The sequence below is a fragment of the Lithobates pipiens genome, unplaced genomic scaffold (genome assembly GCF_037356315.1).
Source record: "Lithobates pipiens isolate NorthernLeopardFrog02 unplaced genomic scaffold, aLitPip1_a1.2 Scaffold_13, whole genome shotgun sequence".
NCBI lineage: Eukaryota > Metazoa > Chordata > Amphibia > Anura > Ranidae > Lithobates > Lithobates pipiens.
The window spans coordinates 225,166,024-225,180,056 of record NW_027507718.1 but is presented as its reverse complement, the minus strand read 5'-3'; positions in this window follow the sequence as shown (position 1 = coordinate 225,180,056).

Genomic DNA, 14,033 nt, shown 5'->3' with positions numbered 1-14,033 from the left:
ATTGTATGACAGAAACAAAGAAAGGATTTTTTTATTTTTCACAAAATGTATGTTTTATTTATAGCACAAAAAATAAACCCACTAGTGATTAACCACTTCAGCCCCAGACCAATAAAACAGCCTAAGGACCAGAGGTCTTTTTACAATTTCGCACTGCACTGCTTTAACTGGTAATTGCGCGGTCATGCAATGTTGTACCCAAACGAAATTTGCGTCCTTTTCTTCCCACAAATATAGCTTTATTTTGATGGTATTTGATTGCCTCTGCGATTTTTATTTTTTGCGATATAAATGGAAAAAGACCGAAAATTTGGAGAAAAAATTATATTTTCTACTTTTTGTTATAAGAAAAATCGAATAAACTCAATTTTAGTCATACATTTAGGGCAAAATTTATTCAGCCACATGTCTTTAGTAAAAAAAATGTCAATAAGCGTATATTTATTGGTTTGCGCAAAAGTTATAGCGTCTACAAACTAGAGTACATTTTCTGGAATTTACACAGCTTTTAATTTACGACTGCCTATCTCATTTCTTGAGGTGCTAAAAATGGCAGGGCAGTACAAACCCCCCCAAATGACCCTATTTTGGAAAGTAGACACTCCAAGGAAGTTGTGGAGAGGCATGTTGAGCCCATTGAATATTTTTTTTTTTGTCCCAATGAATAATGACACAAAAAAAATAAAAATAAAAAGTTTACAAAAAGTTGTCACTAAAAGATATATTGCTCACACATGCCATAGTTATATGTGGAATTGCACCCCAAAATATATTCTGCTGCTTCTCCTGAGTACGGGAATACCACATATGTGGGACTTTTTGGGAGTCTAGCCGCGTACGGCACCCCGAAAACCAATCACTGCCTTCAGGATTTCTAAAGCCCCGTACACACGAGCGGACTTTTCAACATCCAAAGTCCGACGGAATGATTCCGTCAGACTATTTGATCGTGTGTGGGCTGCAACGGACTTTTGATTCGCAAAAGTCTGACGGACTTTAGAAAATGGAACATGCTTCAAATTTTTCCGACGGAACTCCGCCGGACCCAGTTCCTCCGAAAAATTCGCTCGTGTGTATGCTATTCCGACGGACTAAAACCGACGCTAGGGCAGCTATTGGCTACTGGCTATGAACTTCCTTATTCGAGTCCAGTCGTACGTCATCACGTTCGAATCCGTCGGAGTTTGGTGTGATTGTGTGTGGTCAAGTCCGCTCAGTCGAAAAGTCCGTCAGAACTCTGTCGTAACTCCGGCAAAACTCCTTCGGAAGTCTGTCGGACATAAGTCCTCTCGTGTGTACGGGGTTTAAGGGTGCAAATTTTTGATTTCCCTCCTCACTACCTATCACAGTTTCGAAGGCCATAAAATGCCAAAATAGCACAAAACCCCCCCAAATGACCCCATTTTGGAAAGTAGACACCCCAAGCTATTTACTGAGAGGCATGTTGAGTCCATGAAGTATTTTATATTTTGCCACAAGTTGCAGGAATTTTACAATTTTTTTTTTTTTTTTTTGCACAAAGTTGTCACTACATGATATATTGCTCACACTATGGGCATAAGTCAAATTACACCCCAAAATAAATTCTGCTGCTTCTCCCGAGTACGGGGATACCACATGGGGACTTTTTGGGAGCCCAGCCACGTACGGGACCCTGAAAACCAAGCACTCCCTTCCAGATTTAAATATAAAATGCTACCAAAAAAAACTGTTAGCGATCGCAGGGATCAGGCCTGACTCTGCGATCGCTGCAGTTATGTGTTTTGTAAGTGACAGTGATTGATCGATACTGCACTTGGGTGGGCTGGGCAGAGGGGCAAAACGCAGGTGCCAGCAGGTATCTGGGCTGATCCCGCTAACAATGCGTTTTTTTTGGAACCCTAAACTGCTGGGGATGCTAGTATAGATCTGATCAGATATTGATCTGTTCAGATTCTATACCACTACGGGAGGCTTATGCTTTGCGTGTGGGTGTTAGCGGTACTGGCACTAACCTTGCGCTGCCTGGGGCGACGCAGACCCTGACCCTAAAACCTAATTGATATCACCCGCCGGGTGATCAGGGGGTTAAACCTTTATTGGGTAATAAATGGTGGGTGCCCTGATGCTATAAAAAGCAAACTAACCAGAGTCACCCGTAACACTTATACGGTGATCACTGGTGAAAGGGTTAACTAGGGGCAATCAGGGGGTTCAAATTTTTATTAGGTAGTATATGGGGGTCCCTGGCGCTATATAAAAACCTGACGGGGAACCTAAATAACTAACTAGCTAACCAGCGTCACCAGTGACACTTATACTGTGATCGCTGGTGAAAGGGTTAACTAGGGGCAATCAGGGGGTTAAAACCATTATTGGGTAGTATATGGGGGTACCTAGCGCTATAAAAACCTGGCGGTGAACCTAAAAAAATAACTAGCTACCTAGCGACACTAATGCAGCAATCAGAAAAATGATCGCTTAGTGACACTGGCAAAAGGGGGTGAAAGGGTTAACTAGGGGAAATCAGGGGGTTAAAACCATTATTGGGTAGTATATCGGGGTACCTAGCGCTATAAAAACCTGGCGGTGAACCTAAAAAAAAAACTAGCTACCTAGCGACACTAATGCAGCGATCAGAAAAACGATCGCTTAGTGACACTGGCAAAAGGGGGTGAAAGGGTTAACTAGGGGCAATCAGGGGGTTAAAACCATTATTGGGTAGTATATCGGGGGGACCTAGCGCTATAAAAACCTGGCGGTGAACCTAAAAAAATAACTAGCTACCTAGCGACATCAGTGACACTAATGCAGCGATCATAAAAATGATCGCTTAGTGACACTGGCAAAAGGGGGTGAAAGGGTTAACTCTAGGGGCAATTAGGGGGTTAAACCTTTATTGGGGGGTGATAGGGGGCTACCCTGGACCTAACGCTAACTGCCCTGACAGTTTTTATTTTTACAACTGACACTGAATGCAGTGATCAGTAAATAAATGATCAATGCAATCAGTGACACTGTGACTGGGGGGGGGGTTTGTGTACCTATGTGTTAGAGTAGTGTTTTGGTGCACTTACTTTCTGTCTTCTCCTCGTAGTCCGGTCAAAAAGACCGCCCCGAGGAGAATGACATCACTTCCTCCTTTCTGTGTATACAATACACAGTGGGAGAAAGCTTCTCATTGGCCAGGAGCGATCGAGAGGGGGTGGCCAGAAACCAACGGCCATCCCCTCATCACGGATCGCTCCTGCAGTGAACCGGACCGCCGTATCCAGTGGGAGGGGGTCCGATCGGACCCCCCCACCCGCTGGAAGGCAGGCACGTACATGTACGTGCTTGTGCCTGCCTGTGCCATTGTAATGACGTACATTGGCAATACGGCGGTCCTTAAGTGGTTAAATACCACTAAAAGAAAGCTCTATTTGTGTGGGGGAAAAGGACGCAAGTTTCATATGGGTACAGTGTTGGATGACTGAGTAATTGTCATTCAAACTGTGAGAGCGCTGAAAATTTGTCTGGTCAGGAAGTAACAAAAAATTGCAGCGCTTAACACATCTTATACAGTATAAATGTAAAAATTATGTTCAAAGTGAGTCTTGTGCAAAAAATTGAAGGTAATATATTCAAGGTGGTCCTCCCACCTCCAGTGCTTGTCATCCAGTGCGGCCTCCACCAGTAACAAAAAGACACACACTCTCCAGATAAAGTTTTGTCTAAGAATCTTGCATATTACAGGATCCAAGTCATCAGAAGTATGTAGTTATCCTTTGCTCACACCTTCCACCTCTATCCAATCCAAGGTCTCTTTAAGTGTGTTAGGATATATGGATTGTAGCACACAAAAGACTCTCCTCATAATATAAAAAGCTCAGCACCTCCCATCCAAGGCAATGAGTCACCACGACAAAAAAGAAAATCTCATGGTGCAGTATTTATTGGCGAACCAACATATAAAAACAAAAAAAACCTTTAAAACAATAATGCGTAAAAAGCCGCCAATCCAGCAAGGGAAAGTGACGGCAGGACCTCGGGCATAAAACATTGTGCATAAATAGTAAGCATTCACTTACATAATGTGCCGCCAGTCTCTTAGGCGATAGATCAAAGCAAACCTCTACAGCTGTTTCGCACACACACGCGCGCATTATCAGGAGTATAAAAGTTTTGCATGTAAAAAAAAAAAAAAGCAGTGTTTTATATAGCTATTTCCAGGGTCAGAACGGATCCACAACTTCACCTCCCGGTTTGACGCCATCTTAAAAAAAGGAAGCCATTAGTATAGACTAGAAGGGCAAAAACAAGGCAATGTAAGGGCCAGAATGCCACTTCTGGCCCAGCACTGTCTTAAAGAAGGGCAAGGCCATGTATACGATTAGTGGCAATCTTGGGACAGGGAATACCCTCATATTAAATTGATAGATAACAGGTAAAATTTACAAACCGGAAATTACATTGCCATCTTAAAGGGCAAACCTTCCTAATGTGTAAAACTGGCATGGTAAATATAATTTAAAAAGGCAAAAACATAATGATCGGGTGTTAGGTCTATATAGAGGACCAATTGTAATAACTAGAGGGGGGTATACTGAAAAACAAATAAAAGCATATTAACTAATGCAGCATGTTGTGGCGTCGTGTTAAAGGAGACTCACCCTGTAAAATGCCAGCGTCGCATAGTATGATATTGGCTAACGAAAAATGTAATAAAGCAAGGTATCGGCATATTCTGATGTGCAACATGCTGCAACGTCGTCTTAACCACTTAAGCCCCGGACCATTTGGCCGCTGAAAGACCAGAGCACTTTTTGCGATTCGGCACTGCGTCGCTTTAACTGACAATTGCGCAGTCATGCGATGTGGCTCCCAAACAAAATTGACGTACTTTTTTCCCCACAAATAGAGCTTTCTTTTCGTGGTATTTGATCACCTCTGCATTTTTTTTTTGCACTAGAAACAAAAAATAGAGGCAATTTTGAAAAAATGCATCTTTTACTTTTTGCTATAATAAATATCCCCAAAAAACCTAAAAAAAAAAAAAAAATTCTCCAATTTAGGCCGATATACTTTTCCTACATATTTTTGGTAAAAAAAAAAGCAATAAGCGTTTATTGATTGGTTTCCGCAAAAGTTATAGTGTCTACAAAATAGTTTTATGGCATTTTTATAAAAAATTTTTTTTTTTTACTAGTAATGGCGGTGATCAGCGATTTTTATTGTGACTGCCACATTACGGCGGACACTTTTGGCGCGATTTTGAGACCATTCACATTTATACAGCGATCAGTATTGTGTAAATATGACTGACAGTGAACGGGTTAAGTGTGCCCTAGGGAGTGATTCTAACTATGGGGGGAATGGCTGTGTGAAACAACACTGATCACCGCTCCCAATCACAGGGAGCTGTGATCAGTGTCATTGTCACTAGGCAGAATGGGGAAATGCTTGTTTACATAAGCATTTCCCCGTTCTTCCTCTCCGTGAGACGATTGAGGGTATGACCACGGACATCGGAGGTCTCGAGGGAGCGTCCGAAAAAACGATTCTCAAAGGGCAATGTACAGGTACGTTAATCTACCTATATGTGCCCGTCTGCCGGCGTATATGGGCAAGCGGTTGAAGGAGACGCAATCTATATCTAAGAAACATTGGAGTTAAATTAATAAAGGCGAAGAGACTGTGCACTTTGCAAAGTGCAGTTGCTCCAGAACTTAGTAAACGAGAGAAATGTTCTCTTTGCAAAGAGTACCCAGTCACATTCAATGAAAATTTAAAAAAAAGAAAAACAGCATTTTTGCTTTCACGTGATTGGATGATAGAAGTCAGCAGAGTTTCTGCTCATTTACTAAGCTCTGGGGCAACTGCACTTGCAGAGTTCACAGTTCTTACAAAAATATATATTAAAATAAAAGAAAATATTTGACAAAAAAAGTAATGGTTATGAAAATCTTAAAATAACAGTTTTTGGGGTATATAGCACACATCCTGATACAACACAGTAACTTACAACATCTCTATAAAATATGATATCAAATATAGTGTACATGAATGGGTGAAAGAACAAAAAAAGCTGAATACTGAAGAAGAGTCTCGATAGGTTACACAGTTAGCCTTCATCATAATACGATCAAAAATTAAACGGACAAATACCTTATATACTGTATGTATATGTTAAACGTAAAAAAAAAGTCCTGCAAACAGCATCTTTGGGGCACTTTAGGAGCGCCCCTGTCCATTGAAATCAATGGGCAATGCCACCAAAGCCCCTCAGCAGCAGCGCTACATGGCGCATTTAACCCTTTATTCGGTCACTAGTGGCAGTTAAAAGTGCCCCGCTAGCTGCCCTAAAGTGCCTCTAAAACGACAGTAAAGTGTCACTAAAGTTGGTGGCGCTTTACCGCTAATGTGGCCGAGCTGTCAGTGTGAAAGGGCTCTTAGAAACTGACTTTTAGGAACGTTCTTAAAGCGGAGGTCCACCCTAAAGTGGACCTTCCGCTCATTGGAATCCTCCCCCCCCCTCCGGCGCCACAATTGGCACCTTTCAGGGGGGAGGGGGGTGCAGGTACCTGTACAGTACAGGTATCTGCACCCACTTCCGGCGTAGATTCTGCAGAAGGTACGCCCCTTTCCGCAGAATCTACGCCCCTTTCCGAAAGTCCTCCGCTGCCTGCTGGGAAACACACGGATCCCAGAGACAGCGGGGACCATCCTTATTGCGCAGCGCGACTCGCGCATGCGCAGTAGGGAACCGGGAAATGAAGCCGAAAGGCTCCACTTCCTGATTCCCATACCCAAGATGGCGGCGGCAGCACCCGAGAGATCGGCTTCGAGTGACGACATCGTGGGTGCGCTGGGCGGGTAAGTGTCACTATTTTAAAAGTCAGCAGCTGTAGTATTTGTAGCTGCTGGCTTTTAAAAAAAACAAAACTGCGGACTCCCGCTTTAAGTCGTAAAGGATGATGGCAGCTGTCCAGGGTATAACTTTTTATGTCAGAAGCCTTAGAGAAAGGTTTGGTAAATATTTCTTCATTATGGACACCCACTGATGCAAATCAGTAATGCTAATCTAGGAAATCAGTAATACAAATCTAGGAAATTCATTTCTGTCTTACTGTAAGAGAAGGTCAAGTTTATGTTTTGACCATTGTTATTCAAGAAGGCAATAAAATTGACCAAGGAGGATTCACTATCCCTCCATAATAGTAAAATGTCATCGATGTATCTTTTATAAAAAAGCAAATTGTCCCATTGTCAGCCATATATTGTTTCTAATGCCCAACTGGACAAACAAATTACCAAGCTAGGAGCAAATTTAGCCCCCATGGCAACTCCTTTACGTTTCAAGTAAAAGTCACCATTGAACCATCAATAGTTATGTGGCATAGAGAATTCCAGTAATGTAAGCAGGAAATCCCTTTGTTTTGGGTGATAAAACTATTCATTAAATAATGTTGAACTGCTTTCATTCCATCGATGTGGTTAATGTTAGGATACAACAAAGCCACATCAGCTGTTACTAGGAATGTTTCATCATCAACATGGATATTACTCAAGTCAGTCAGAACTTGTTTGGTGTCTTTAACCACTTCCCGACCGCCTTGCGCCGATACACGTCGGCAGAAGGGCACGTACAGGCAGAATCACATATCTGGATTTTGCCCTTTAAGAGGCGGCGGAAGCGCGTAAGTCGGGTCGCGGGTCCCGCGGACTCCATCACCACGGGGATACCCGCGATCGCATCATGGAGAGGAAGAACAGGGAGATGCTAAAGTAAACAAGCATCTCCCCATTCTGCCTAGCAACAGTGTCACTGATCTCTGCTCCCTGTGATTGGAGCAGAGATCAGTGATGTGTAATACAGCCACGCCCCCCACAGTTAGCAATCGCTTATTGCGATTTTTTTACCAAAAATATGTAGAAGAATATGTACCGGCCTAAACTGAGGAAAAAATTAGTTTTTTTATATATTTTTAGGGGATATTTATTTTAGCAAAAGGTAAAAAATAATGCGTTTTTTTCAAAATTGACGCTCTTTTTTTTGTTTGTGCAAAAAAATTAAAACCACAGCGGTGATCAAATACCACCAAAAGAAAGCTCTATTTGTGGGGAAAAAAAAGGACGTCAATTTTGTTTGGGACGTCAATTTTGTTTGGGAGCCACGTCGCATGACCATGCAATTGTCGGTTAAAGCGACGCAGTGCCGAATCGCAAAAAGTGCTCTGGTCAGGAAGGGGGTAAATTCTTCCGGAGCTGAAATGGTTAAGGTATGCAGGGGAATATAAAACCAATGTGGGGCAAACTGATGTTTGACATCTAGGACAGTGTGTCAGGCTTGACGGATATCTTTCAAGTGCATTTGGCTTCATATCCAGGAGTTGATGAATGTGTATTAAGCCGAACACGAGAGTGGGTGGCAAATCTATTTGGTGAGTGTGTTTGAGCAAGGGGAGTGGAGGCACGAGCACAGCGGTGTGGTGGAAGAATATCAAGCTGGATCAACCGTTTTTTTTTTATTTTACTCCATTCATTGGAGAGTTTCTTTAGAGACTTTAATTTCACGGACAGTTATGTTGAATATTGACACTTTGTACACACTGGGTGATTTGTTTAATGATACTTTGTTATTATTATTGTAGCAACAATATTGGATACACATGCTGTTTAGTATTTTATGTAAGCACTGACATTTTTCTGTATAACACAGTAATTTATGTTGGATGCTGCATATATTCATTTATATACAACACCCCCTTTTTTTATTAGGGAAATGTAGGTTATTGTAGCTATACAAACTTGGTTTTGTGTGTGTTTATGAGCGCCACACACCTCACTTTTAATTTATTTTTAGTCAGGTGTATTCACTCACAGTTTTTGATTTTTTAAGTGGCAGCTTGAGTTAAAAGTTTATTCACTTGTTCACAAAGCACAGTGGGGTACACAAGGAGAGGCATTTTATTTGTGCACCATCAATGTAAAACCAATCCAATATATTCTCCTACATGGAAAGTTAGACGCCCTATTTTACAAATGACTGGTCTACCCTATGGATCAATGGGGTTTTTGTGTATCTTCGGTAAAAAAATATATGATGTGAATTTTTGGTGCCACCAGTATCAAATAATTCATTCAACCATTGATGCAGAGGTATCTTACCATGTTTCCGGCCCAAAACATGACTCCACCACCGCCTTGCTGACATTGCAGCCTTGTTGAAACAGGGTGGCCGTCCACCAACCATCCACTACATCCATTTGGACCATTCAGGGTTGCATGGCACTCATCAGTGAACAGGACTGTTTGAAAATTAGTCTTCATGTATTTTTCTGCCCAACGCAGCCGTTTCTGCTTGTGAGCATTGGTTAGTGGTGGCCGAATGGAAGGTTTATGCACAGCTGCAAGACTCTGGAGGACTCTACACCTTGATGTCCGTGGGACTCCAGAGATATCAGCAGCTTCAAATATCTGTTTGCTGCTATGTAATGGTGTTTTAGCAGCTGCTCTCTTGATCCAATGCATGGATCTGGCAGAAATCTTCCTCAATGTGCATTTATCTGCACAAAACCCGTCTGTGCTCTGAAGCAGCCACAAATCTCTTAATAGAGAGATTAAGAGATCTGTTTCACCACTGTACCCCCCTGCTCATCTGCCCCACCACTGTAACTCCCTGCACATCTACCCCACCACTGTAACTCCCTGCACATCTACCCCACCACTGTAACTCCCTGCACATCTACCCCACCACTGCAACAGCCTGCACATCTGCCCTACCACTGTAACCCCCTACACACCTACCCCACCACTGTAACCCCCTGTTCATCTGCCCCACCACTGTACCACCCTGCTCATCTGCCCCACCAGTGTACCACCCTGCTTATCTGCCCCACAAAATGTACCCCCTTTCTCATCTGCCCCACCAATGTACCCCCTTTTTCATCTTCCCCACCACTGTAGCCCCCTGCACACCTGCCCCACCACTGTAACCCCATGCTCTTCTGTCTCACTACTGCATCACCCTGCTCTTCTGTCCTAACACTGAACTTATCTACTCATCTGCCCCATCACTGTAACTGCCTTTCTCATCTGCCCCACCATTGTACCCCCTGGTCTTCTGCCCCATCACTGTAACCCCCTGCTCATGAGTTCCACCGATTTACCTCCTTTCTCCTCTGCACCCTTCTGCAAATCTGCCCCGCCTCTGTACCCCCCTGCTCCTCTGCCCCACCGCTGTAACCCCCTGCTCATCTGTCCCACCAATGTCCCACCAATGTACCTCCTTTATCCTCTGCCCCAACACTGAACCCCCTGCTCATCTTTCCCACCACTGTAACCCCCTTCTCATCTGGCCCAACACTGAACCCCCCCGCTCATCTCTTTCACCACTGTAACCCCCTGCTTATCTGCCCCATCACTGTACCCCCCTGATTTTCTGTCACACCGCTGAGCCCCCTTCTCATCTCTCCCACCACTGTTCCTCCTGCACATCTGCCCCACCACTGTACCCCCTTGCTCTTCTGTCCCACCACTGTAACCCCCCCGCTCATCTGTCCCATCGATGTACCCCCTTTTCTCATCTGCCCCACCACTGTACCTCCCTGCACATCTGCTCCATCGCCGTATCCCCCTGCTCTTCTTTCGCACTACTGAATCACCTTCTCATCTGTCCTAACACTGAACCCATCTGCTCATCTGTCCAACCACTGTAACCCGCTTTCTCATTTGCCCCACCAATGTACCTCCTGCACATCTGTCTAACCTCTGTACCCCCTGCTCTTCTGCCTCACCTCTGTTCCCCCTGCTCTTCTGCCCCACCTCTGTTCCCCCTGCTCCCCTGCCCCACCACTGTAACCCTTTGCTCATCTGTCCCACCAATACACCTCCTTTCGCATCTGCCCCACTGCTCTAATCCCCTGCTTTTCTGTACCACCACTGAACCCCCTTCTCATCTGCCCCAACATTAAACCCCCCTACTCATCTGGCCCAAAACTGAACCCTCCTGCTCATCTGCCCCAACACTGTACCCCCTGCTCTTCTGTTTCACTGCTGAACCCCCTGCAGATCTTCCCCGCCGTTGCACCCTCCTGACAGGGGCGTACCTAGAGCAATTGGCACCCGAGGCAGATCCTATATCTGGCACCCCCCACCTTACAATGTAAAAACACCCCACTGTGCCCCCTGCATACCTCTGCATCCTTCAATATCTTTTTGTCACTACTGTGTACCCCCCTCTCCACAACTGCACCTCTGGACCCCTTTAAATTACACAGTACCCTGCACCTCTGGACCCCTTTACATTACACAGCACCCTGCACCTCTGGACCCCTTTACATTACACAGGACCCCCCTACAGTACAGTATCCTCCCCTACAGTACAGACCCCTCCCCCCTACAGTGCAGACCCTCCTACAGTACAGAATCCTCCCCTACAGTATAGAACCCTCCCCCTACAGTGCAGACCCTCCTATAGTACAGACCCCCCTACAGTGCAGGACCCCCCTACAGTGCAGACCCCCTCTACAGTACAGACCCCCCTACAGTGCAGACCCCTCTACAGTGCAGGACCCCCCTACAGTGCAGACCCCCGCACAGTAAAGAACCCCCTACAGTGCAGACCCCCTACAGTGCAGAGACCCCCCTAACAATACAGACTCCCCCTACAGTGCACAGACCCAACTAACAATACAGACCCCCTTAACAATACAGACCCCCCCTACAGTGCACAGACCCCCACTACAGACCCATAATGTACATCGGAACACACACGGAGAGCCCAAGGCAGTGGAATTGCGGGGGGAGGTGTGAGCAGCACCCGAGTGACATCTGTCAGCACAGGGATCCGGGACCTGGCACAACAATCCCCTTCTCTCTGTGGTTGCGGCTCTGATCAGTCTCGGCAGCGGCTGTCACAGCCAAGCAGAGTGAAGCCACCTCCCCCTCCTCCTGCATGCACAGCACATGCACAGTCATCTTCCTCCATATGGTGGGAGTGGCTAGCAGGACTGTGATTGGCTTTAGCCATGGCCAATGGCAGTGCTCCTCCTCCTGGAAACAGGGACCAATCTCTTCCCCATCACAAAAGCTGATGATCACAGCTACAGCAATGTTAGAGAACCAATGTTTCCCATCTTCTACAATGTGTGGGGGCACAGTGCCCCCCCCCCCCCCCCCGAGCGCAGGTGTGGCAAACTCTGAAATTGGAATGCATTAGTGTCTCACTGACACTTCCCTGTACTGCTCTGCTGATGGGGAGGGAGTCAAGTGCCGGCAAAAGAGGTTTGGTGTGCCGCTTGCTCCACCAGTGGCGGGGGTTGCCTATTCCTGCTTTAGAATGATTCATTTTCGGAATTAATTTCGTGTATTCGTATTTGTTTTGTATATTCTTATCTGTTTCGTATATTTGTTTTTTTTTTTTTATTGATTTGCATTTCAGAACTACAGCATTGGCACGGATGGGAGGTAGTGGATATGGAAGACCCTACACAGAAGATAATAGCATCCCAATTAAAAAAATATCCTCTGGTTCAATTAATAGTAGCTCCCCATTTTTATAATAAAAGGGGGTTCCCTACTTTCAACTTGATCCATAGGATTTGGGAAGCAGTGTGAAATGTCACTCGGCACAGAGATGAGCTGACAGCATGAGGAGAAAAAAAAATGATTACCGAGCTTTTGTTTAGATCATTAGCTGATAGCTGATCATGTGGTAAGGGGCCAGGATCGGCTCCTTACTCGGATCTGTGATCACCCAAGTCTCAGTGACTCAGTGAACACAACGCGCACAGGGCACGTGCGGGGAGCGTGCAAAGGGAAGGACATCATATGACGGAAAATTCAGGTCCGCGCTGTGTCCGTCATTCAGCTATAGCGTGGATGGCAAGAGGTTAATGAATTAAAGGACCGTTATCAGTTATTAAATAAAAACTTCTACCAATATCTTCAAAAACTTCATGTATTACAAACTCAAAGCTTAAAAATTCTATTACACTATGAATACTCTAAAGTATTAACAAAGGCAACCTCGACTGCCTGTAGGAAAACGTGGATTAATAGGAGATCTTTATTCCAACCTACAACTAGAGAACACTGAAAAACATAAAAATTGTTTTGTCCGGTGGCAAGATGATATAGAGGATCTAGATGAGGTGGTTTGGACATGAGCCCTGGAAATACTTCCCAAGATATCCCTCTCGCCCTGTCAAAGGCTATCTCAGATTTTTATTATTATATTTTTATTATACATAGGCAGGGCCGGACTGGCCTACTGGGATACCGGGAAATTTCCCGGTGGGCTGGCTGCCCCTGGGGCCACTGTGAGGGCAGCGGCGCCTGAAAAAAATATGGCTGTGGGGCCGGGCCGACATGCAACTGCGTAGGCGCCAGCGCTGTTCCAAAGCTAGCCTTGCTCGGGCTGAGCCTGTGCAATTTTCGGAAAGGCGGGTGCATGCGCAGTGACACGATGGCGCTGAGCCATACTTTTTTTTAAAGTAAAGCAGCGCTCAGTGAGGTCTCGTCTGGTGGCGTGTGCCTCTTCCTATGTCCCCCCCACAGCTTCTGACCTCCTGAACACTCCCTCCTCCCGCAGCCTCTGACCTCCCGAATGCACCTTCTCCCCATGCAGCCTCTGACCTCCTGTCCCCCCGCAACCTCTGACCTCCTGTCCCCCCCACAGTCTCTGACCTCCTGTCCCCCTCCACATCCTCTGACCTCCTGTCCCCCTCCGCAGCCGCTGAACTCCTGTCCCCCCCTCTGCAGCCTCTGACCTCCTGTCTGCCCCCCCCCGCAGCCTCTGACCTCCTGTCCCCCACAGCCTCTGACCTCCTATCCCCCCCTCCATAGCCTCTGACCTCCTGTCCCCCCTTCCGCAGACTCTGACCTCCTGTCAACCCCGCAGCCTCTGACCTCCTGTCCACTCCCCCGCAGCCCCTGACCTCCTGTCCACCCCCCCGCAGCCTCTGACTTCCTTCCTGTCTCCCCCTGCAGCCTCTAACCTCCTGTTCCCCCGCCTGCAGCCTCTGACCTCCTGTCCCCCTGCCTGCAGCCGCTGACCTGTCCCCCCTGCA